At 37.8% G+C, this 27,311-nt stretch overlaps 1 protein-coding gene across 5 annotated transcripts in view; it reads left to right on the top strand.

Moving 5' to 3' along the window:
• Nucleotides 1-2,409: 2,409 nt before the first annotated feature.
• Nucleotides 2,410-27,311, top strand: part of Dtna (dystrobrevin alpha) — a 345,657-nt gene continuing 320,755 nt past the window's right edge. For 2 of the 5 annotated variants that reach the window (XM_074070021.1, XM_074070014.1), the window contains exon 1: nucleotides 2,410-2,614. The gene's annotated coding sequence lies outside the window, so the exon portion shown is untranslated. Of the gene's footprint in view, nucleotides 2,615-3,091; nucleotides 3,135-27,311 lie in introns of those variants that run through there. The other 3 variants (XM_074070023.1, XM_074070017.1, XM_074070029.1) reach the window with 3 other exon arrangements.

The following is a 27,311-nucleotide window of genomic DNA, read 5'->3' as shown; positions in this document are numbered from 1 at the left end:
GTTGAGCCACTGAAGTTATAATGCATCTCTGAAACACGTCATAATCATCAAATCTTAATGTATCTCTAATTAAAACAAATCCTGTGATAAGCATGCAGAACAAAAGGAAAATGCTCTTGATATATTGCTGTTCACTTTAGGCCTCCACCTTTTTTGCAGAAATCTCCCAGAGACACTGCAAAGCCATTAGAGTCTGCTACATACTAAAGCTTCTAGTTTCACTCTGGTAGCCTGTGTAAAATCCTGGATTATAAATCACTGTTACAATCTGATCTATGCCCAGAAACTCATCTACTTGTATTGTTTATGAGAAGGATTGAAGAAAGGTATACTGAGCAACATCTTTAGGGTTCACTGTTAAGAAAATATAAATGATATGAGAGAAAATTTTAAGCACTTCTTCATTCAACATAAAGAAAACTAGGGAGAATTATCATATACTTTAAAAATGAATTCACAAAGGTACCCACCTCTGACTATTACTAAACTCAATAGAGACTGTATGAAAAGCACTTTAAGGAGTCTGGGGGTGTTTTCAAATATAAAATACTATTATCACTATCATTTTGCTTTACATATTGCAAGCCTAATTTTGCATTGACTATTTTAATGTATCTGTGCCTTTGTTTTCCATTTGTCTCACAGCATTTCAGTGCTAATTTCTTCTTAGAAGTATATACACTGTGATTATTCAATTCCCTTTGTCATTTTTATTATTACATTTTATTGATTGGTCAATGTACTTATTTCTTCTAGCAGATTCTATAGTTACATTTGAATTTTCAAAAATTTAGATCATTCAATGCAGACTGCAGGACTGATAACCTGGTGCTCTTGCCATGAATTTTTTGTACTTTTACCAAAAAAAAAAAAGCTTAATAAGAATAAGAAACTTTACCATTTCCTGGATTTATTTTCCCTGCAGAACAATTTAGAATTCTATTTTCTCTTCTAACATATTCCCTGACCCATTCTCTCTCTTGCACTATTTCTCTTTCCTTTGGATTATTAGAAGTCCAATTAGCTGCTCAATTTTTTTATGTACACCTGAATAGCAGCTACCAGCTGTACTCCTTCTGAGAATTTTTACAACTATAAAGTAATCCGCATTGGGTACTTATATGGATATGATGCATGTGAAGGTGTACGGAAAAGTTAAACATATTAGCACGACCATTTATAAGCCAGAAGAGTCAGTGACAGACAATTGGAGGGCACACCAGAAAACTGAAATGATTTTAACATGGAACAGAAATTAAGTAAGTGAAAAGCAAAGGAATGTATCCTGTATTTTCTGTAATAATTCATAATACAAAATATAATGAGGTTTTTCCTCTGTAGTCACTAAGTGGATATATGTATACCTACACATATTTAGATATAAGCTAATGAATTCAAATTTTCATATCCTTCAAAACATAACACAGTCCTTCATAGACACAGGCACTTAGGAATGACTCGAGTGAGAAACATAAATCGCTATGACATTGGTGACTACTATAAAACATTGGCTAAAATTGCTTAAAATTACCATCTAGAGTTTAAAAAGTGCAAATGAATATGAATGCACGCACACTCCAAACACGTATCCCCCCCAAAATAAAATTATATGAAATTATGAAAGTGGAGATATATACAAATAAACAAGAGAAAATGACATACAGAAAAAGGAATTTGTAGTTTTAGGTGGTGGTAAACAAAATGATAAATATTATTTTCCCTATTTCCAATAACCTAAGTTTCCAGGAATTGATTACAGTGACTAAGCAATCTATGAGTAGTGTGTAATTAGTATTTACAGTGAGCTATTGACTTATTATACGTACTTGGATAGGTCATGTTAGCAAACCTGTACCTGTATGTCTCTGAAGTGACAATACTATGTGTTTCTCTGCCACCTCCTCTGCAAGAATGCTCCGCAAATAAATGAGGTAATGTTTGGGAAATGTTTGCAGCTTGGGATAGAAACCCACTGCATACATCTACAATATTGCTACGATTCCACGTTCAAGCTTGGTATGTGATTGCCTCTATTTTAAGTGAAAAATGCACTATTTGAGTCCTTGGGTTTTGACCAAAATCTGGGTCAACGTGAGACGCTGCTTATTGTTAATATTAATACTGAAGATCTTTCGGAGCCCCTGCAAGTGTGAGGGAAAACTGTAGGAAATAAACAAAGCGTATAAATCAAGCTTTGAAAGAGAAAATCGCTATCTGGAAGGTTTTTTTTTTTTTTTCCATGAGGAGCAGTGTATTTCCCTGGAGGAATATTTTGGTCCAGGAAAAGGATAGAGCATGCAGTGTGAGTGTGTGTGTGTGTGTGTGTGTGTGTGTGTGTGTGTCCGCGCGCGCGCGCACGCGGAGAGAGGGGCGGGGGAGGCGGATGAGGAGGATGAGATCATAGTTTCAGGATCCTCAGGAAACCCTGGTACTGGCAGCAGCCAGCCTCTGCTGTGCCCACATGATCCACAACTCTGGCAGCGGACCCGGCACTTCCAACATTATTAAATAATAAGAAAGCGGCTCCTACTCCATGCCCAAACCTCCCTACAGACCAATGGACACCTTCTAAGAGTTTGGCGAGTCGGTGAGTGAGGCGCCGGTCCATTCCAAGGTGTGTACATTGGAGATTTGTTCCTTGACAGCTCTGGAGTGGGGGAGGGCGCGGGGGTGGAGGGGGTCGGAAGCCGGACGAGGAGTGGGCGCGGGGCCCGGCTGCTGCGCGCTGCCCGCTGCCGCCCGGTGCGGCGGAGCCCGCGGCGGGGCGGGAGGTGCCCGTGACGCGCAGCCCGAGCTGCGCAGGGACCGCAGCCGCCCACGACGCTGGGGCGCGGGCACCGGGCGGCCAGGCGCTAGAGCAAGGGCAGGCGCCGCGCGCCGGGCAAAGTCGAGAGTGGAAACGGGCGGAGAGCGCGGGCGGGGAGGGGTTTGCCCGACGCCCACTCGCGGGGGTTCCCACCTGTGCGCGGGCGCTGGCCGCGGAGAGCGAGCGAGCGAGCGCGAAGCATGTGCCGGGAGCCGCAGCCAAGACTGCGGCGCGGCGCCTCCCCGGGAGGCGGGCGGCGCCTCGGGCCCGCCGGGCGGCGGTAGCGGCTGCGGCAGGATGGGCAGCCTCGGGGCGCAGGGCCGCGCAGGTAAATCTCGGTTGCCCGCAAAGGCCCGGGACGCGCCGTCACGCCCTCCCACGGTGGACAAGGCAGCCGGCTCCCGCGCGTTGCGGGCGGAGTTGTTTTGTTGGGATTGCTGCTCTCTTGGTAGTCCTCCTGCGCTGAGCTGGGTGGGAGGCGGTGCGACCACCTCCATTCTGGATGACATGTCTGCGAATAGTCGGTGCGAGGGGTGGGGGTACTGACCAGGCAATCCGCGGTGGGTTCCTTTCCAGCCAGCGGCATCTTCGAGTGTTGCAATGCACCGCCTTGCCGTGCTGTGCTGTGCGTAGTGAGGGGCTGTGGGAGTGGGCAGTGGGGACCCGGCGACGATGACGAGGCGGTGGGCACGGGGGCTAGGAGGGGAGGGTGGTTGAGTGTCTTCAGCTTTGATAGCCTGTTGCCCACTTCGGAGTTTTCAGTTGGAAAGATGGCAAACTGGAGGTTCATTCTGGTACCCAAAGTGGGCAGTGTATAGAGGTGTCTGTCAAGAGACGAAAGCCAAAGAGAGAAGAGGGATGGCAAAGCACCAGCTGGGACTCAGTTGTACATTCCTTGGCACTTGACTTTAAAACTTTGCTCTTTCACAGGCTTGGGTTTGGGAATGCAAGTGTAGAACCTGAGGTGCGGGGTATTAGATGTACACTTGCAGTGAACGATTAACCGTCCCCACCACCACCACTAGGTTCATTCTTACTCAAGAATATGGCATTCTAAGTTGATGCATTCAGGTTTTACTGTTACCTGCCATGAGCCCTGGTGTTTAAATGTGTTTATGTTCTCTTTTGAACATGACTACTTCTATTATTGAAGTATATATAGTTATCATTTCTTTCAATATGTCTTTCTTGCATTTTCAAAGATTAAAAACTTTAGGGAAAAAACCCACAGCTCTGTACATGTTTCACAGTTAAAAGAGTGGTCTAGTTTCAGTAATTCTTTTCATTCTTATACCAACCTAATGAGTAGGTAATAATATGAAACACCTTTTTCTACAGATGAAAAAATCCAGGCACAAAGAGGTGAAATATCTTACTCAAGGTCACACAATTATTACATGTTGGCTTTTGGTGTGGCCTTATCCAACTACTTGTACATAAAATTTTCAGTATTTGGTGTATTGATCACATATTCCCATGAAGAATCTTTCAACTGACTACATGCTACAACTCTTTTCCCCATTTTTAATACTTTAATTGTCAAATATCCTTTGAGTGATTTTCTTCTGCAACAATTAACCAAGTTTCCCATGATTTCAGATTAAAGTAATATGTAAACAGAAACATTAAGATCTAGCAGCAAATTATTTAACACAGGTGATCGAAGCTACATTATTTGTTTATAGTTAATTTTAAGCTTCTTAACAATTAGTCTATTCTTTCTTCAAAGTGTGGCTATTAATTTTCTTCAGAATATCATTTTGCAAAGAGTTTTTGAGTGATTTTAATCCTTTTTAATCCAATCACTGTCAAGAGTTTGGGCAGTTTTAAAAGAAAAATTATGCCCTTCTCTTTCAACTACTGTCAGTGATTAAAAAGCAGGCTGTATTTTGAGGGCATTCATGTATGTCATGTCTTTTCACCAGTTTTATGTCCTTTCTACAAAATTGTGTAGCCATAAAGACTGAAATCAAATTTTCTCATTAGTTCTAAGCCAAAATACTGTTACCATCACCATGTTTTTAATGAATCATGATGTAAAGAAAGGCCTCAGTGGGGTGAACTCCACCCTCACATTCTTAGAGACTTACTCTGCATTTGAACTTATAATGGAGCTTTTTATCAATTGGACAGATGTATCTCTTAAGTCTTCATCTGTTATTTCTTAAGTAAATTTAATTGCTTCTTCCCATGAGTTTCAAATTTATTTTGGTGTTCATAGATTTCCTTTGAATTCTTGTCTTTCAGTTTAATTAAATTCAACATACATAATTTCAATCCCACACTTTCAGCAATATACGCAAAAAGAGACTTAAATCCAGCTGAATCATAGGATCATGAATACATGATCTACAGACAAGAGTAAGACTAATCCAGCACTTCAGTGGTTAGTCCCACTCCCTTGGCCTCCACACACTCCTGAATTATGGCTATGTCTTTATTTGGGGTGCTAGAAGGCAGCCTTGTGGTCAGAGTGGTTGTAAGCCATCAAGAACAGTGGTTTTGGAACATTTTATATTAACATGTTTAGAAAATTTGAATTTTGATTGTTAACAAGGCACACTAAATTCCATTATGGAAACATGTATCCTTGACAAAAAAACTGTTTTCTATCTTCCGTTACTTTATTATTCCGTTATTTTAGAAAAGGTATTCTCTTGCTCCTTTTATCTCCAGTTGGGGTTCTGACCTGACTTCCTCTTTTCAAGTCTCACCCCCTGGTTTAGAGAGAATTGTATTGTCTCTGTCCTTGGAGGGCACCTCTGTTCCAGAGCTGGGGGAGGGGAGCGGGAACTGGGGATCAGAGGTAAGCAGAAAGATATGTGAGCCCTGATGACTCAGGAGACAGAATTTAACAAGATAATTATAAGTAAGTGTTATTTTCAAGTTGAAGTAAGTCTCCTGAATGAAAGAAGGAATTCTATGAGAAAATGTATTAGAAGATTTGGGACTAGACATAGAGGTCAGAAGGAGATCAGCAAATATGTGAAAAGCCTCATATTTGTGGAGGAATGGTGTGTGAGAAGATGTTTACTAAGTCCAGCTGTCTTCCTCAATTCTTGATTGTTAATTTTCTGAATTATTTTGTGAATCAGAGATGTGCCTGATACTAGTAATCTCTTTATATCTCTATTCACCAGGGAACATAGTTTTCCCTCATTATCAACCTGTGAACATGAGAGGTTTATAAAACTCCTACCAGTGCTTTTTAAAGCCCAGAGCACAGATACCCTCATCTATTTATAATCCTATTTGTAAAAAAGTTACTTACATTTAATGTAAAACAGTCACTTTCTTTCTTTGCATTAGCAACTGCCTTCAGACTAAAATGTTTCCTTTTGGTTGTTATTAGCATCACAGAATGTCTCAAATACAATTTTAATTGATTCATCACACAGTCCCTAAGATTCTCGGAAGCACACAAGGGAAGAGAAGAGGTTCCAGAGTGAAAGTGATGACATTAAGTATTGAATATGCTGAAGAAGTAACTATTAACATGTTAAAGCAAACATAATACTAATTCATTAAACTTTGATTGTGTGTAGACATCATTCCATGGGCGCTATGTAAATTAACTAATACTCAATTTGCAATAGCCATACAAGGTCTGCATTTTCATGGTCATCTGTTATCTTCTATTCTATAGGAGGGAAAGCTTATTAAGTACAAGGGGTGCAATATCCATGATCACTGCCATATAGTTAGAGATGGGTTTTAACTCAAGCATCGTGATTCCATAGCCTGTCCTATTTACTACTGACGTATGTTATGTTATGTTCAAAAATTTACTGATGCATTGCCACAAACCATGATACCTCCTAATCTGATCTTTTGACTTTTTTATCCTGTAGTAAAATTTGGTGAAAGACTAGAACTTCCTTAACAGCAATGCTTTTTGTCTTGTATTTACCAGTAAAAATGTATAAAAACAAGAAGAGATATATGAATGCCTACACAGGAACTGATGACAACTTCTAGATTTTGAGAAACTTCTTATTACCTATTACGTATTTTTTAATTAAAAATGGTCACTTGAGGACCATTTGGAAAAAAATGACATTTTAAAACTCAATAGCATGTATACTTAGCATTTCAAATGATTAGGGAAATGTCTTTAGCAGCTACATTAATAAACAAAAATTTTAAGTCACCTGTATCACTTTTCCCCACTGTCTTTGTGTAGCATGTATACTGCAGAAAGAATATAGAGTGTAACACAAAAACACTTGTTGAATTATCTTGCTACATTAAGACCTTGCTAATTTTTACAATGGGATCTTTTTTTTTTTTGATTTGGTGATACTGGGGTTTGAACTCAGGGCTTCTTGCCTGAGACGCAATGAGATCTTTTGACATAAACCAATGTAATTGTTACAATAAAATTATGGGGAAAAATTTAGTAATTTTAAAATATTATCCAATGTTAATCTAAGTCACATGGCACATGACATTAGCAAAGTGAAATGTTAATTGGTTAAGTGTAGTAATGCATAAAAAGGTCTTTGCTTAGTGTCTGATGATAAATGTTAGTATATTTCTCCCTGTAAACCATGAGTAATATGCAGTTGATCTGATTAGTGTTGATATTAACCATGAATTCATATATGGTGCACACATACAAATTTTTACATCTCTTCTTTGAGCATCTCTTTGAAATGCTCAAGATAGTGAATGTGTTCTTCAGTGACTTATGTAACTCTATGAAAAATATAATACATCTTTTTTCTATATGTTCAGCTTCAAACAAAGCCTTGTATCAGAGTAACTATTTATTTATTTATGTATTTAATCATTCCATAAGTAAAAACGTTTCAGTTTCTTAATTTTTTTTCTTTTTCTTTTATTATTCATATAGGCATACAAGGCTTGGTTCATTTCTCCCCCCTGCCCCCACCCCCTCCCTTACCACCCACTCCGCCCCCTCCCTCTCCCCACCCCCTCAATACCCAGCAGAAACTATTTTGCCCTTATTTCTAATTTTGTTGTAGAGAGAGTATAAGCAATAACAGGGACAAGTATAAGCAATAACAGGGACAAGGGTTTTTGCTGGTTGAGATAAGGATAGCTATACAGGGCATTGACTCACATTGATTTCCTGTGCATGGGTGTTACCTTCTAGGTTAATTCTTTTTGATCTCACCTTTTCTCTAGTTCCTGTTCCCCTTTTCTTATTGGCCTCAGTTGCTTTTAAGGTATCTGCTTTAGTTTCTCTGCGTTAAGGGCAACAAATGCTAGCTAGTTTTTTAGGTGTCTTACCTATCCTCACCCCTCCCTTGTGTGCTCTTGCTTTTATCATGTGCTCATAGTCCAATCCCCTTGTTGTGTTTGCCCTTGATCTAATGTACACATATGAGGGAGAACATACGATTTTTGGTCTTTTGGGCCAGGCTAACCTCACTCAGAATGATGTTCTCCAATTCCATCCATTTACCAGCGAATGATAACATTTCGTTCTTCTTCATGGCTGCATAAAATTCCATTGTGTATAGATACCACATTTTCTTAATCCATTCGTCAGTGGTGGGGCATCTTGGCTGTTTCCATAACTTGGCTATTGTGAATAGTGCCACAATAAACATGGGTGTACAGGTGCCTCTGGAGTAACCTGTGTCACAGTCTTTTGAGTATATCCCCAAGAGTGGTATTGCTGGATCAAATGGTAGATCAATGTCTAGCTTTTTAAGTAGCCTCCAAATAGTTTTTCAGAGTGGTTGTACTAGTCTACATTCCCACCAACAGTGTAAGAGGGTTCCTTTTTCCCCGCATCCTCGCCAACACCTGTTGGTGGTGGTGTTGCTGATGATGGCTATTCCAACAGGGGTGAGGTGGAATCTTAGTGTGGTTTTAATTTGCATTTCCTTTATTGCTAGAGATGGTGAGCATTTTTTCATGTGTTTTCTGGCCATTTGAATTTCTTCTTTTGAGAAAGTTCTGTTTAGTTCACTTGCCCATTTCTTTATTGGTTTATTAGTTTTGGGAGAATTTAGTTTTTTAAGTTCCCTATATATTCTGGTTATCAGTCCTTTGTCTGATGTATAGTTGGCAAATATTTTCTCCCGCTCTGTGGGTGTTCTCTTCAGTTTAGAGACCATTTCTTTTCAGTTTCTTAATTTGACATTTTTTAAATGGGTGTATGGTAGAATGAAAGATGTCATCAAGCACACCAATGAATAATGCATTAACTGGCAGTTATCATTTAATGGTGTAATGAAGTGCCCTATTGCAGTTTTGTATATTTAATGTAAATATGAAATATATAAATCGGTTTAAATAATATAGCTTATACTGTGGTAACAACTGTAAAATCTCAGTGACTAAAAATAACAAAGGACTATTTTTTTGCTAATGTATGTTTCTATCTTGGTCAAGGAAATATCTTGTATCTCCGTCATTCTGCAGACATGCTTATACAGCCTCAATCATCCAAAACACCTTCATCCTTCATCATAGCACATAGGACCATGGCTAATCACCACCAGTTAAAGTCTTCCATCAGACAGTGGTACTTACTACTTCCCATATTTTATTGGCAAAGAAAGTCATATGACTATCATCTATAGATGGAGGAAAAGTTCAATCCTATCATATACCTAGGTAAAAAAAGTCTTCAACATTAGTGAATAAACCTAAAGAGTATCACCTAAAGTTAACTAGTCCCCTTCAATTGTCTTATCACCTAAAAATTTTAATTATTTAATGTGAAAATAGACTGGCCAAATTGTGCATTCTAGAATTCAACAAAGAAAAGAGCAAGGGAGAAAAACAAGGACTACTTGCATAAAATGACCAGTGAAGAAATGAAAGGTTAAAATTGTTGTGAAATTGTTGCCATCACTGTTTTCCAGCAGAGGTTGTATTTAGTCAAGAAATGATAATAAACTGTATGGTTTATTTAAGTGATGGCCTATTTGACACCAACTGAAGACCAAGAACAGTACTGAGACCTGTATACAGCACCCAATCTGTGTTTTCTGAACAGATCTAATTTGTATCAGTATGGTACAGAAATCAGAACAGCTATGAGTGTATATTTTTTATCACTTGCACTAATATGTACAAAATAATCATTTGTGCTATTATATATTATTATAAAAAGTAATATAGATAAACATCCAAATTGTACTGTATGTTTATGTTACCTAATATAATCTGCATAGTTAAAATATAGCCAACCCACACTTTAATTGAAATTTTTATATTAAGATGATTAGACATTTGCAGTTATAAGAAGTAATAGAGACAGAACCCATGGTCCCTTTACCCAATTTTTTGCCAGTCCTACAACATCTTACAAAATTATAGTACTATGTCACAGCCAGGATGCTGACTTGGATACAATGAAAAACAAATTTCATCACCACGAGAGTAACTTCCATTTCACTTTTATGACCACACTAACTTTGCTCCAACCACCCCTGTCCCCATAACTACTTAAAATCATTTATCTGTTCTCCATTTTCATAATTTTCTCATTTTAAGAATATTATATAAGCAAAATTCCACAGTATATGGGCATTTGGGATTGGTTTTGCATTCAGCACATTTTGCTGGCTATTAGTCTAGGTTGTTACATATCTCCACAGTTTATTACTTTTGTGGGTGAGTAGTGTTTTCATTGTGTAATAGCTTGTTTACACATTCACTTTTAGAAAGCTATCTGAATTTTTTCTCAGTTTTTGGCTATTACAGAAAAAATAACTAGGAACATTCATGTACATGTTTTGTGTGAATGCACTTACTAATTTTGGTGAGATGAAATCCCTGGAGTTACATGTGTATTTTACATGAAACAGCTAGACTTTTCCAGAGTAAATTTTTACATTCTTACCAACAGTGGAGGAGGGATTAAGGTTTTATCAACATTTAGTGTTATTGCAATGTTCTATTTTAGCAATTCTGATATGTATGCTGTGATATTTCATTATGGCTTTAATTTTCATTTCCTTATGGCTAGTGATGTTAAACATCTTTTCATGTGATGATTTGTCATTTGTATATTCTCTTTGGTGAAATGTAACTAACTTCTTGTCTCTTGTCCATTTTCTAATTGGATTATTTTGGTGATTCTGTATTAAGTTCTGAGAGTCTAGATATATTCTAAATAATGGTCTTTTGTCAGATATATGGTTTACATTGGGAATATTTGTTTTAGTCTGTATCTCAATTCCTTATTCTTTTCTGTCAATGTATGCATATAATCTTGAGCCAACAACACACAATGTTGATTTTTGTAGATATATAAATTTTGATATCATATTATGTATGTTAATAAAAAATCTGTACAAGTTTTTGAGAGGAATTGTATTAACTTCATGTATCAGTTTGACAATTGGCAATCTACAAATGTGGCATGTCTCTCCATTTGTTTAAATCTTCTTTGGTATTTTTTATCAATGATCTGGTTTTCAGGATACTTGTGTGTTTCTTCCTAGATTTATATCCAAGTGATTTTAGAGAAATTGTAAATGTTAATGTACTTTTTAAATTTCAGTGTTTAGGTACTCCTTGCAGTTGCAATGTAGTTACATTGAAATTCATTTGATTCTTTGTAGGTTTATTTTGAAACCTGCAACTTGCTGAACTCACTTGTTACTTCTGTTTCCTTTTTCTTAGAGTTGTCTATGTAGATCATCATGTCATATGAAAACAGGGGTTGCTCTATTTATTTATTTTCGATCTATATGTTTCTGTTCCCTTTTCTTGCCTTATTACATTGGCTAGAACTTCCAATATTGTATTGACTAAGAGATGAAAGCAAACATCTTTGCCTTGTTAATGATCTTCAGTGGAAAGCACTTAGATTTTTACTGAAGAACTTCACCTCCATTCTCATTTTTTACTATTTTTAAATTACAAATAGGTATTGATTTTAATCAAAAGCTTTTCTTTGCCAATGCTTGTCTTTAACTTTTCTTTTAAAAAAAGGACATTGATTGATTTAATTGATTTTTTGTCTATTGAACCAGCCTTGCATCCCTATAAAAATTACATTTACTTATTAGATACATAATTGTTTGTATGCATTAGTGAATCTATTTGCCAATGTTTTGTTAAAGATTTTTACATCTATGTTCATGAAGGATATTGGCCTATAGTTTTCCTTTCTGGTGCTATCTTTGGTGTTGGTATCAGGATAATACTACCTTCATGCAAGTAAAGTAGAATAAGTCCTTTCCTCTGCTGTTTTCTGAAAGAGATTATGTATAATTTGTATTAAATTTTTAAGTATTTGATAGAATTCTCCAGTGGAACCATCTGAGCTGGGAGGTTTCTTCCTTAGGACTTTTTTAAACTTATGAAATCAGTTTCAGTACTTGCATTAGTTTGCTAGAGTGTTCATGACAAAATATTAGAGACTGAATGGATTAAACAACAAAAAAAATTGTGTTCTCACAGCTCTGGAAGCTACAGTCAAAGTTCAAGGTGATGACATATTCGGTTTCTTTGAGATCTCTTTCATTCACTTGCCATTGACCATCTTCTCACCATGTCCACTCATGTTTTTTTTTCTTGCACACAAACATCCCTAGTGTTTCTCTGTGTCCAACTTTCCTCTTCTTATAAGGATGCTTGCTATATTGGATTAAAGCTCACCCTAACAGTTACATCTCTTTAAGACCCCTGTCTCCAAATACTTTCATACTCTAAGGTGTTTGTTATTAAGACTTCAACATGTGGGTGGAGGGGTTTACACAATTCAACCCCTAATACTCATAGAGCTGTTCATACAATCTGTTTCATACTGTGTTAGTTGTGGTAATTTAAGTTTATTGAGGATTGGTCCATTTCATCTAATTTGTCAAATTTATTTTTGTAGAGTCACTTACAATTTCTTATTCTTTTGATGTCTTCAGAGTCTCTGGTAATATCCCATGTTTCCTTACTGATGTTGGTATTTTCTATCTTCTTTTTTTCTTTTCCATCAGTTTTGTCAGAGGCTTTCCAATTTTGTTGATCTTTTAAAAGAACACGCTTTTTCTTTTAGTTTTTTCTCTATTGTTTTTCTGTTCTTTGTTTCATTGATTTGTGCTCTATTTTCTCCATTTTCCGTTCTTTGAGTAAATATTTGCTCATTTTTTTAAAATTCTGGAGAGACAGCTTAGATTATTGGTTTTAGAATTTCATGATATATGAATTTTAGTGTCATAAATTTCCCTTGGAGCACTACTATACATTTATATGTTACATTTTTCTTTTTTAATTCAATTTAATGTAGTCCTAAATTTTCTCTCATACTTTCCTCTTTGATCTAGGGATTATCTATTAGCATTTTACATTTCCAGTGTTTGGAAATTTCCTCTTATTTTAATGTTATTAGTTTCTAATTTGATTATACTGTGTTCTGAAAGCACACTCTATGATTTCTATTCTTTTACATTTGTTGAGGTTTATTTTATGCTCCAAAATGTAAATGTGGTGTACCTTTGTGAATGGTTCATGTGCATTTGATAAGAATCTGTATCTGAGTGTTCTTAAGTGAAGTGTTCTATAAAGAGTGATTAAATCACATTGGTTGATTTTGCTACATTCTTATAATAGGTTCATTGAATTTCTGTTCATGAAAGAGTAATTTGTCTATTTCTCTTTTCTATCAATTTGACTTTACATATTTTGCAGCTCTATTATTTGGTACATGTATATTTAGAATTACTAAGTCTTCTTGGTGTATTGGCTCTTTTTAAATACCCTGCTGTTTCTGATAATTTATTTGCTCAAAAGTCTACTTTATCTGATCTTATAGACATTCCTTTTTCCTTTAATTTAAATTTTCATAATACCTCTTTTTTTATCCTAGTTTTCATACTTTTTACCTGCCTATATTGTTATTTATTGAGCTCTTTGTGAAAAAAAAATATAGTTAGGTCATTTTTAATCCATTCTGTCAATCTATGTCTTTTATTTGGTATATTTAGACAATTTGCATTTACTGTTCATATTCATACATTAGGTCTTAAGTATATAGCCTTTATATTTTGGTATTCTCTCTGTTATTAGTATTTCTAGGGATTATTTCTTACCATATTGTCAGTTACTTGAACATTTTTAGAATTCCATCTTTATTTGTATATAGCATTTTATTACTTTGTATAGTCTTATTTAGTGATTGCTGTATTATATCATATATATATATAATTTGGAGAATTCAAGAGGAGAACAAAAAGTCCATTGCATTTACCCATGTTTTTGCTCACCATGTTCTTTTTTTGCAATTATTATTGATACTGTAACCTTCCTTATTTATTGTTGCCCTGTATTTAGAGAACTTTGTCTAGCCATTTTTCAAAAGAAGTTCAGATCTGCTACTGACAAAACATCTTTGTTTTCCTGAGAATATCTTGTTTTCTCCTTCACTTCTGCAAGATTTTTTTTTTCCTGGATATGGATTCTAGGATGGCAATACTTTTCTTTCAACACTTGAAAAATGTATCACTTCCTTCTGGTCTCTAAGGTTTCTGATGAGAAATACCCTGTCATCCTAGTTGGTTTTCTCCTAAAGGAAAGTCTCATTTCTTTCTTGCTGTTTGCATTTTTTTCTTTATTCATTTATTCTTATGTGCATACTTTGTTTGGGCCATTTCTCCCCCTTGCCCCTGCCCCTCCCTCTCTCCCCCACCCCCCTCGCTTCCAGGCAGAACCTGTTCTGCTCTTTTCTCCAATTTTGTTGAAGAGAAGACATAAGCAATAATAAAAAAGACAGCACTTTTGCTAGTTGAGACAAGGATAGCTACACAGAGAGATTCCTAGCATTTCTTCCATGCACAAGTGTATTACAACCCAAATTGATTCATCTCTACCTGACCTCTTCACTACTTCATGGTCACTTCCCATATTGACCTCTGTCGCTTTAAGGTTATTGTATCAGCTCCTCTGAAGTGGGGACATCAGACACTTTCAAGTTTTCAGCTTCCTACCTATCCCCATTCCTCCCATATGTGCTTTCTCCTTAGTGTGTGATCCAAGTCCAACAACATTACTGCCATTGCCCTAGATCTAAAGTCTGCATGTGAGGGAGAACATATGATTTTTGGTCTTCTGAGCCTGGCTAACCTCACTCAGAATGATGTTCTCCAGTTCCATCCATTTACTTGATAATGATAAGATTTCGTTCTTTGTCAAGGCTGAGTAGAATTCCATTGTGTATAAATACCACATTTTCTTGATCCATTCATCAGTAGTGGGGCATCTTGGCTGTTTCCATAACTTGGCTGTTGTGAGTAGTATTGCAATAAACATGGGTGTGCAAGTGCCTCTGAAGTAACCTGTGTCACATTCCTTCACGTCTATCCCTAGGATTGGGATTGCTGGATCATATGGCAGATCTATGTTTAGATTTTTAAGAAGCCTCCATATTGTTTTCCAGAGTGGTTGCACTAGCTTGCTTTCCCACCAGCAGTGTACAAGGGTTCCTTTTCCCCCACATCTTCGCCAACACCTGTTGTTGGTGGTGAGTTTGATGATAGCTATTCTAACAGGGATGAGGTGGAATCTTTGTGTGGTTTTGATTTGTATTTACTTTATGCCCAGAGATGGTGAGCATTTTTCATGTGTTTTTTGGCCATTTGAATTTCTTCTTTTTATTTTTGTTTTTAGTTTTCACAAATTTGACTCCAGTGGTCATGGAATGGGCTTCTTTAAGTTTATCTACTTATTTGGGGGGTAATATTCAGGTTCAGTTTTTTAATCCTCTGTGTTTATGTTTGTCAAATTTGGGAAGTTTTCACTCATGTTTTTAGCACTTTTTCAACTCCATCTATTTTCTTCTCTCCTTTCAGGACATGAATGTTAGATCTTTTATCATAGTCATACAGTATATTCATTCCTTATGACTGCTGTAACAAATTTTCACACGCTTGGCACCTTACAACACATACTTATTTTCTTACGGTTCTGATGGGCAAAATTCCAAAATCGATCTCATTGGGCTAAAGTCAAGGAGTTGGAGGGCTGCTTTCTTCTGTAGATTTTAGGGGACATTCTGTTTCCTTGTCTTCTTTAGCTTCTGGAGGTCACCTCTATTCTTTGATTTACAATCATTTCTTAGATCACTCCAATGTCCTACTTCTCTTATCATCTCCTACTTCATTTTCAGTACTCATACTTCTCACTATGATTACACTGATACTGTAATTTTTTTAAGTATGATTACAATTGGTCTTTGAGGTGCTTTTATTATGTCTGCATTAAAAACTTTGTTCGATAATTTTAGCATCATTATAATCTCATTGTTAGCATCTGTTGGTTGTTTGTTTTTGTTCAGTTTGATTCCTGGTCCTTGGTATAATGAATAATTTTTGGTTTAAACCTGGCTCTGGATTCTTTTTAAACCTTTTGATTTAGCTGGCTTCTCCTGACATCATCCAGTTGGACAACATGGGAGCAATGCCACTTCATCACTGTCAGGTGTGTGTAGAAGTATAGATTCCTACTCAGTCATTCTTGACCCACAAGAGGTTCATTGTTACCACGGGTCAGTTTGGCACTCAGACTTCTCCTTGGGTCTTCACTGATGCCTTCCTAGATGGGAAGGGTAGGAGTGGCTCCTTTGGGTTCCCCATGTGGGTCTCCACTATCACCCAGGGACATAAAGGGGGCTGATAACTAGTTGGCCTTGTTCACAATTCTGACTCTCCTCTAGGCATCTTGGGATAATACTCCAGCAGAGCTGAAAAGGAGATCCTTAGTACTGCTGTAGGCCAACCTTCCTACATTGTCTCCACTGACAGCATAGTGGGGGCAGGGAGTAGGGGGTCTTTAATACCACCTGAAGAAAATGAAAGTCCAGCTCCTTACTTGGCCTTCTGTGACATCGCCATGGTGGCATGGGGAAGTTCAAACCTGGTAAGAATGGAAATCTAGGCTTCTTACATGGCCTGTGTTGGCATGAGTGTGATGGGACTACACTTTGTTTTGTATGACTGGAAAAGAGCAACCAGTTATTGTCTAAATGCTTTTTTGTTGTTGTTGCTTTGTTTTTTTTTTATCTTGCTATGCTGCTTCTTTCTGGTTCCTAGGCTGGAGGATACATTTTGAAAATTTGTGCCTGCTGGCATTTTCTGGGTTTCTAGTTTCTTTAGTTACAAGTTTTAAATATATGATGCAACACAGAATTTCAGGGAACTCACGACTTTGTCATTTCTTGGGCCCTTGGGTCCTCTAAGTGGTTTTTCCTTCTTCTCTGCAACATTTTTTGTGTGTCTGTTTTATGTATAAAATTCAGGGTTTTGAGTTGTACATAGTTGGAAGAACAACGAAAGTCTTTTTGCTCCATCTTAGCAGAAGTGAAATCCCTATATTTTCTGCAAGTTTAAACTGAAAAATGTCATTCCCTATTGATCATCAGGATGAATCTCAGAGGGTTACTGATAATCTATTCCCAGTTAATTAATACTTTATAGATCACTGGCATGATGATGCAGAAAGGTTTATAAATATGGCCATCTGTGTAACCTGTGTGGACCACATTGAAGGGCTTTTTACCCCCGAAATCAGTGCCCTCTCCCCACCTGGGAATCCATGGCTACATACTTTGGCAAGGTTGATTTCCTCTACTCCTGTACACTATCTTTTCTGCTGCATTCTGAAACCACACCATCCCAATTTGTAGTGTGTTCTCACTAAATGCTCTTTCATTCCTAAGAACATCATCCACTTGAAACACAGTTCTGAACAGTAATTTCGTAGGGAAATGTTCCCAAGCTAGAGAGAAAATAGTGGACACAAAAAATCGATGTTTCAATTCTGAGGAACACTTACCAACAAGCATTCTTGTTCTGCTTCTTTTCTTTGAACTCAGGGCTTTGCACTAGTGAGGCAGGCACTGTACTGCTTGAGCCATGCCTCCAGCCCTTTTTTCTCTGGTTATTCATGAGATAGGGTCTTGCATTTAGCCCAGGCTGACCTTGACCACAATCCTCCAATTTTACGTTACCCAGTGTTGCTGCCATGTCCAGCTTTTTTCCACTGAGATGAGGTGTCACAATTTTTTTTGCCCAAGCTGACCTGGGACTGTAATCCTACTGATCTCAGTCTCCAGCATAGTTTGAGATGACAGTTGCATACCACTATACCCAGCTATTGGTTGAGATGTGGTCTCACAAACTTTTTGCCAGGGTTGGACTTAAACCATCATCCTGCTGATCTCAGCTAACTAAGTAGCTAGGATTATAGGCACGTGACAATGGTACCAAGTTTTGTTAGTTTTTTTGATGTTAAATTATACGTTAAAAATAAATGTATCGATTTGTCAAGTTGTGATCACTACTAGTTGGACTAAATACAAATGATGGGGCAAAGAATTTTCTCTCTGAGTCCTATATGCTGAGAAATGACAGTTGACAGGAAGATTACAAAAAACAACAGTCTTGTGAAATTTTCCCAAGACAAATAAAGCTGATAGCATTGTAGCTAGCGCTGAAGTTTTCACTGTACTAGAACAATGGTTCTTAAAGTGTGGCCCACAGGCAAGCAGCAACACCTCTGTGTTGTAACTCTTTGAGAATGCAGACTCAAAGACTCCATCTGGAGGATAGAGCCCAGCAAACTGTCATATACACAGTGGTAAAAGCTGCCAACCACTTTACCTAGAGTAACCCTTCCAACCATTGCAGAATACACTAAATTTATGCTTTTAATGACCCTCAACTCATGAGTTCCAATTTTGGGAAAAATTATCCATTATATTTAACATTTTTATACATTAATTGTAAATGCTTTTCAATGGTATATAGTAAAGAAATTAAAAATGCATTACCTAAAATTATCTATTAAATCCATGTTTCTGATTTGCACAATTATTTTCTGTCCTCAAATCAAATCTATTCCATGTCTGATTTTGTAATTGATACCAGAAAAAATAAAAATAAAACCATACCTACAATTCCCTGCTCTTGCTCCTCATGGCTGCCAAATCTATGGTTTTCTAGCCGTTTTATTTCCTCTTTTAGAGCTGTCAGGAGTCATAAAGGTATTTGGAGGTGAGGGTGGAGGCGTCTCCGCGTCATTTGAGGAAGAAGCTCTTTAGGAGATCTTGTCACAGGATATTGTTGGAGACAGATGCATATGCAGATGTCCAAACTCATCACTGTCATTACCACATGGCTCCACCATGGGGGATTCACTGCCTCCTGTACACAGGCACTTTTCCCTGGGGTCATATGAGATTAAAGGAAATCTTGGCTACAAGGCTGTCCTCAGGAAAGAGAAACTGCATTTCTGAATAGAGCTTTTATAATTGGAGTATTGTTCCAAACCCTAGCTTGGGATAACCTCTTACTTGGCAAGAAGTAAGAGGTTAAAAGGTTTAAAAAATGTTTTGTGATTGTAATAAAATATAGATGAATGCTTATTTGAGAAGTACTCTGGGGCTCCTAGCCCAAAATGTGGTTCAGTCCTGTTTTATTTTAAGCAAAATATTTTACATAATTTTATGCTGTCAATTAGCAAGTCAGGAAAGCTAGAAGACAAATAGATGCATATTTGCTGGATACCTGCTCCCAATGACTAATATTTTAGCTTTTTGATTAGGAAAATTTTAAGCTGAACTTTTCAGTTTCTAAAAATCATGAATTTAAGATCCAGTATATCCTTTACTCCATACCTCTTTTTGAAGGTATCTTGTTCTTGAGTAAATCTGCTTGTCATTGAAGATGGTACACATTCCTGTTTCGTAAAACATGTCCTTCTTTTATCCTTTCATTATTCATCACCAACAGTTGTCTTGTTTGTTTCATTCCTTTTGGAGTGTGTGTGTGTGTGTGTGTGTGTGTGTGTGCATTCAATCTGATTATATTTCTCATTTACTTACTCTGCTTGGGTGTTTAAATGGCTGGAATGTTTTCAATAAGACTTTTTCAAACCATCATCATATAGTGTTTGTTCAATGACACCATTTGGGCAGGTTGGAGACACCATCTCTTTAAAAACAGATTTTCAAAGAGCGCAGCAGATGTTTTTTCACACACAGAGTCATCCTTTCTAAAATAAAGGCCCCATCCCTGGCGCTTCTAATCATATGTCTTCTTTCTTAAAGTAATTACCTGGGTGGCATTTTTAATTGTGGCATTTAAATCCCCACCACAATGCTTAGGTAAAGCTTAAATATGATGAAAAAAGAAACCAGGTTTTACACCACAAATGCAGTGCAAGAAGAGGGGTTCTCGGAACAGGAAATGTACTCACCCACCAGGTCTTCTCTGGGTGGTGGGCCAGGGTCTCCTTGCAGTGGGAGCTTCTGTTTCTAAACACGGGTCCTGCCAGGGGATCACCTTTTTCCACATGCAGATAAATTCTGCCTCTTCCCTTTTCTACTGAACACTGTAAAAGTCATGTTTACCATCAGAATATGTGCAGAATAATACTTTCTGCTACTGCTGCTAAACACCTTTTAGGAAGTGATACATGAGTCAGGTTGATTTTGAAATTTTATTAAAATATGAATTAGATTTTCAAAATGGGACATTTCAAAGCATCTGGCTGTTCATTTGTTTTCCTCAATGTCAATACAGTACTTGAATCCTCTTTTTTTTCTGACTTTGGTTGGTTGGTTTGTGTTTGCTTTAGGTTAATGTTGTTTTGGCTTTATGGTTTCTTTTCTGGGAGCATATGGCACAGCAGATAGAAAATAAGAGCTCTCTCAATACCTCCAGAGTTACACTGAGTTTAGACATCAGGTTATGACACTCGTCCTGTAGTCTACAGTTTGAGTCCTTGTATAGAAAAGCAAGAAAAACAACTGAAATGAACCCAAAAGAAGTGGTGTTCGATCACCAGTCTGCCACAGAGTAATTAAAAAGGCAAAAATAAAAGCCGGGTGTAATCCCAGAATTCAAGAGGCTGAGACAGGAGGATGATGAAGGCTGTCTCAAAAAAAGCCAAAAGCATTAAAAAAAAAAGGAAAAGAAAAGAAAAAAAGAAAGAGAAAAGCTACATAAGTATAAGGGAAAACAGTCCTGTGATTTCATGTGAGTGTATATAATGTTTTGTGATTTTGTTTTTAAGGCTGATGAATGCAGTTGAAGAAGGTGGCAGATACCAAGGTTTTACTTTGTTTTTAATCTTCATGGCTTCTGCTAACATATGAACAGATACTAATCAATGGCAGTTGTGCTTGTTTTTTCCCACTAATTTATCTGTCTCCTTTAACTCTGTCATGGTTCATTTTCTGTTACTGTAGCAAAAATACCTGCAGCCAGGTTATTTTATAAAGAAAGTAGGTTTATTTAGCTTATAGTTTTGGAAGTTCATGCCCATGGTGCCATGTCAGACTGGTTCTGGCGATGGCCTTATGGCAAGTTGAACCACAATGGTGGGAATATCTAGGAGAGGAAGAGAGCACTTCAAAGGAAAGGAAGCCAGAGAGAGATGGTATGGAGCCAGAAATGACCTCCCACTAAGCCCCACCTCTTAAAGTTTCCACCACCTTAGTACAACCATGCCTGGAACTAAGCTGCCAACACTTCAACCTTGGAGGACACACTTCATCTACTACAATCTCCTTTCTCCTTTTTTTTTTTTTTGGTGGGGGGGTGAAAGGGAGCAGCAGGAGAGCAGTGTTTGGGAGTTGAACCCAGGGCCTCATGCAAGCTGAGCACATGGTGTACCATTGATCTCCAGCAGCTGCAGCCCATCTCCTTGGTTATTGTTTTGCCTTAGCTTTGCTCCCTCAGTACCTGCAGACTTGATCCCGCTGAGGCAGACAGGTGTGAGAAGAGACTCATCACTAGCATCAAAAACCTGGAAGCATCTCAGTGCCTTCCTTGGCCTTCACCTAGCTCTCACCAACCCAGGACAAGACTGCAACTAATAGTTTGTCCTGCCCCCTGTTCAGTGGCTCAGTCCACAGCATGACTTGGTTTCAGCACTTAGGATATTCAGTGGTGGAACTAGCCTGTGGCACAGATCACACTTCCTGAGACTTCTATGTGTCCTTCTGATTCCCTGTGGCTATGACAAGGAACATTCATTTTCTTGTCAGCGTTTCTCACACGTTTCATGAACCACCAGCATCAGAATCGTCTGGGATTTTTGTTGAAAGTACAGGTATCTAAACCTCATCCTAGCCCCATGCACTGAATCCGAATCTCTCTTTCTGACCTGGAGATTTTAGTGTTAGCCCAATGATGTGCATTAAACCAAATCTGCACTCCACAAATAAAGTAGTTTTAGGGATTTTTTACTCAGGACCTTGCCCCTTATCCTTTAAAAAGGATTTAGTTTTTTTTTTTTAAACGGCTTTAGTTATTTTTCAGATGGGGTCTCACAAATTTGCCTCCAGCAGGCCTGAACTGTGAACCACCTACCTGTGGCCTCTCACATAGCTGGGATGTCAGGGAGGCTACCACCCCAGCTTTATGGTTGAAATCTCACTAACTTTTTGTCTGCATGGACTTGAATTGTGATTCTCTTGATCTTTGCCACTTGTATAGCTGGGATTATAGGCATGAGCTACCATGCCTGGCCAACAAGGTAGCTTTTAAAAATCAGAATGAATTATCTCAGCCCTAAATTGCTTATTTAGCCAGTTTGATGTTTCAAGCACACAGTCTGTATCACAGCCAGAAATGAACTGTCAAAGCCAGAAGGTATGAAAGGATGCTGGTGTTGACAGAGAGTTCATGAAAGGTCCAGAGATTGAGTTTCACTTATAAATTCAGAAACCTGGTCTTTCTCTTAAAGACACATGCTTAGGAAGACTGAGCTCTAAGTTAAGAAGGCCAGTTCGCTTATGCACAGTTAGGATGATCGGTGTTAACTTGGACCGGCATGACTAGGGAATTCTTACCCTCTAGGTTGATATGCATAGAAAGTAAAGCTATCACCTGGTTTCTCCTTTTGCTAAATGAAAGGAAAATGATTGAATACAAATACTGAAAATACGCTGAAGACTTTCTATGTGTCAGGGACTACCCTAAACACTTCACTTGTTTTATTTCATGTAAACCCTGTTAGAAACCCTTGTGGCAGCACTATTAGCTCTCATTTCTATGTGAGGAAATTATTCAAGACAAGAAAAGCTATGCAGTTTGTTCAATATGATAGAGCTGTCATTTGGTAAAGCTCAAATCCTGGGCTCCGTGACTAACTTGTCAGTAAAAGAAGAAAGAAGTTATAGGTAACCTGAGTTCTGTCTGAGCCTTGTTACCTAAGTAAGCAGCCAGGTGAGGGGCAGGAAAGCTCCTAATGAATGGAAACCATTGTTCATATGGAAAGGATGCTTTCAAGTCAGGTGTAATGAGGAAGAGCCAACTCCTGTGTGGCTGAAGAGTGTGGTGTTATGGTCACAACTTTGGGGTTTATTTAACTCTCTTCTCCATAGCTGTGATTATGGGAAAAATCTATACAATCAGGTTCTGCTCTCAATTTGATTTTTTAAAGAAACATTGTACAGTCCTATAGAAATAGGTAGTCAGTATTGATAAGTAATAATACAGTCATATGTAAATAATAATAGACAATTATACATATGTAAGTCTCCTGAATATCCCCAAGTCCCGAGGACACCTTGTCTTAGAAAATTTGATGAAGTTGGCTTGAACATCCAGTAGCTCTAATTCAGGATTATTTCCTGTTATTTTGGGGAAATTCTGTCCCCTGTGTCTCTGTTCTAAGGCTCTGCATCTGTTGAGTACATAATCTCCACTCTAGGTTTGATTTCTGAAGCATAATTCCAACTTAGATCACCCCGGTAGACAGTGCCTTTGATACCTCACTCCCAAAGTACCACCAGCTCCAGGCTCTGTGTTCAGTAGATTTTGCTGTAGGTTTGGGGTTGCATCATAGTACAGAAATACTGTCTATCCCTAGTCCTAAAACTCCCTCAACCATTTCCTTTTTTCTGAAAAGTCATAATCACCTCTAAATTATGCTGAAGCATCTTATGAGGTGAGGAATGGGGTACTTTCTAAGTGGACAGATTCATCTCAAAGTGGCTGCTAAACACTTGTGAATCATATTTCCTTCTTTCTGTTTTTCCCAGTTGGTCTGCTAGGAACTGTCTGTCCGATTTGTAGCTACTATTGAAATATAACCTTTCTTCTCTCAGACAGGAGAAGCAAATGGCCTTTGCATCTATGAAACATATGTCTGACAACAGTACTCCCTGAAACCCCTCAGCACTTACAAAAACCTTATCCCCAGTGGTGAATCCAGAAGAGAAATGACACACCTGCAGTGTGTTACCCTGGAGGCTAGCATTTTACGTCAGAGAGAGCAACCCTAGCCCCTCAGTGGTGCTGTAGTTACTGTTTACTTAAATGGACTGGTAAGAGTATACAATCCGTTAAGAGTGAAAAATTTTAGGACCGCAGATATGGAAAAGCACGGTACTTTCTTCAGTGAATGTCTTTCAGAAACAAAAACAACTTAACCCAATCATTTTTGAAATGAAGAAATGTCTAGTACAAATGCTGAATAAGCCTTGCTTGCATCTTGCAAATCATGGTGTACCAAATTTTGTATATTTGATAGAAAAATAAAATTTTCTATTGTGAAGAGTAACCACTGCATTATGGTAGTTAGCAAACTAACATGAATGATAATACTGGTTTCACATCAGATGTGAGCTCTGCTATAATAGAGATGGTTACAGAGAATAAAGTGCTCTTGCATGAGTCTAATGATGCATAGAAGACTTTCAGGGCTGCTTAAGATTAGTTGTAAAGGTACCAGTGGCACTATTTTAGACTGCCATGTGTTTTCACAGACATGGGTTTTAGCACTCAGTTTATTTTCCAGAAATAAACTCTTAAGAGCACTTTATTGTCAACTGTATCCTTTATGTTAATCTGTGTTCATGACCCCAGAAAACATTGGTGAGATTGATGCAAATCTATAAATACAAACACAAACTATTAAAAAAAAGGCTCATGGTAAATTTGATTCTTGACAGAATTATTCCAAGGCTAAGGAGTTTTGACCATAAGGTGTGTTTACCTACTTATAGACAAAGATATGGCAGATCTCCAATATGAAGCAATACTTGAAATGTTACTCTGGATCTAACAGATGCTGAGCTGATTATTTGATGATTTGCTATAAGCTATCATCAGAGAAGCCATCAGTCTGTTGCAAGGTGACAACCCATCTGCCTGCAGGAAGATGAAGATACCCACTCATCAGTGTCAGCACAAAGGCTAGCCACACTGTGCATGTGAAGAAAACATCACTCTTGTTCTCAGCAAGCTTACATTCGACTTGGAAGATATAATTAAGAAGAGCTACAGCTAATGAAATATAAGATCTAAAGATAGTCAAGTTTGTGTTGTATGAAATAGGAGAAAATTGGAAAATCCATAGACATCTGAGAAGTAGGAAGTCAGGAAGAATGGGAAAACATCTCAGTTATTTTTTTGGGTCAACAACTTCATATACCAGTGAGTAATATCACTAACTACTGCCTACAACTCATCTCAAATCTTGGCAGTGAAAACCCAAAGATAACTTCAGTCTTATTTGAAAGGTGCTTCCAAATTCTGAGCTCTTGGCCCATACCATGGTGTTTGGTTTATAACTCCTAACAAGAAGGACTCCTCTGCTTACAGCAAACTGGAAGAATAGACTAGGAAAAAATTAATCTGGCTCATATTATGCATAGAGATTTTAGTTGTCAGAATCCACTCCACAGTGGCTATTTCAGGACTGTAAAATTTGCCTTTAGTTCTCAGTATTTTATGAACTTGAAGAATGAATTTCCATTTTTAAAGAAATCTTCAGTGATCATTTGATCTTTGTGCTAATTCCTGATTAGCTTGGAGTGATGGATTTAGATACCTAAGAGATACACACACACACACATAAGTTTTAGCATGCATCAGAATCACCTTGAGGACTTTTGGAAATTAGTGTTTGCATTTCTAACACATTAGTGAATGATACTGATACCGTGAATCTGGGAGCCACACTTTAAGAGCATCAAAATGACATTTAAAGTCCATGGTGAATCACAATGACTTTATTAAAAAATTAATTATTTAAACATAATGTCCAAGAGAGTCTTAAAGAAAAAATGAGATGTACAAGTGTGCCCAAAGGAAGGTGTCTAAGTCTGGTCAGGCTGCCATAACAAAATAGCATAAGCTGGTTGACTAATAAATGACATAAATGTATTTCTCACAGTTCTGAAAGGTGGAAAGTTCAAGGTCAAGACATATTTGGTGTCTGGTGGAGCCTCTCCATAGGTAGTACTTCCTTGCTGTGTCCTCACATGTAGAAAGGGCAAAGGATGTTCTTTGGGCCTCTTTTATAAGAACACTAATCCCATTCATAAAGGCTCTGCCCTCATGACACAAGCACCTTCCAAAGGCTCACCTAATACCACCTTGGGGTTAGGATTTCAACATGTGAGTAGGAGTTGAGTAGACACAAACATTCAGACCATAGCAAGGTGTTGGTTTTTGTAGCCAATAAACATCACTCTAGGATGTGCCTTGAAATTTTATATTGTGGTAGTTGGGAGGTGGACTGATGTTCAGGGCTTTTTAAGCTTTGGGGTATTGGTTTGGTCTTGCTGTTAGGGTACCCTCTCTTCCCCTTGCTTGATGTGCTTTTTAAATTCTTGCTCAAAATATCCCAAAACAGCTCACACTGCTCCCTCTCCCAGATTGGCTTGACCTTAAGATCAGCTCAAACTAATCTATTCCAAGTGAAATTTTTCTATTTATTGCTAGCTGGCTTTGTTTGCCTTTCTAGGTGACAGACTGTGAAGAAAAGTCACTCTTAATCTCTGTTAAGATGATTGATTAACTAGTATTTATGGTTTCTGGGGTTACTTAGGATATCCAAGCTCTTGTACTTCTCCAGTTTTAATTTCCTACTACTATACTGCAAAAAGATTTTAGTTCCTTAGACAATTCAAAATACTTGCATACACATGCACATACACAACAAAACCATTCTTGAAAGCATCATGCTAGTTCATGGTCATACAGAGTCATCCTTGTCTTCAATGGTACTGAGTTGTGTCTTGCTTACTGTAATGGACTAAGTGTGTGTTACCTTTCTTCCCTAATACTTGTGTGTTAGTAAGACAGAGTTGTTACAGTTCTAGTTTCTCTAAGACAGTGTTCTAAAGCACTGTGCATTGCTGATACATTCTGTTCACAGAGATTTAGTTTCTCATCATCAACAAATACTGTCCTAAAACTGCTTGGCAAAAGGGAAGACTTTACCCTTTTCTTCTAACCACGTCCTAGATTTGTTTCCCTTTTTATTCTGCAAAAGTTAAACCTTATTCTATGCTTTAGGGACATTAAATTTGAAAGGAAGTGTAGATATTATCTAGCACTGTCTTCTCATCAAGGGTAGAAGCTAAAGTACCCTGTTCCAGGTCAAACACTAAGTCACACACATAACAAATTAGGGACAAGACCTTTGAGTCCGTTGGCCAGTCTTCTTCTATGGCTGTATCTGAAGTTTTAACATAGATAATGGATCTTGGCCATCTTCTTAACTGTTGGAGGCAATTAACCCAAGCAGCTACTCTGTTCAGTAGATTATCAGAATCTCATAA

Source organism: Castor canadensis, chromosome 4 (genome assembly GCF_047511655.1).
Source record: "Castor canadensis chromosome 4, mCasCan1.hap1v2, whole genome shotgun sequence".
NCBI lineage: Eukaryota > Metazoa > Chordata > Mammalia > Rodentia > Castoridae > Castor > Castor canadensis.
This window is presented reverse-complemented; position numbering and strand designations above follow the sequence as displayed.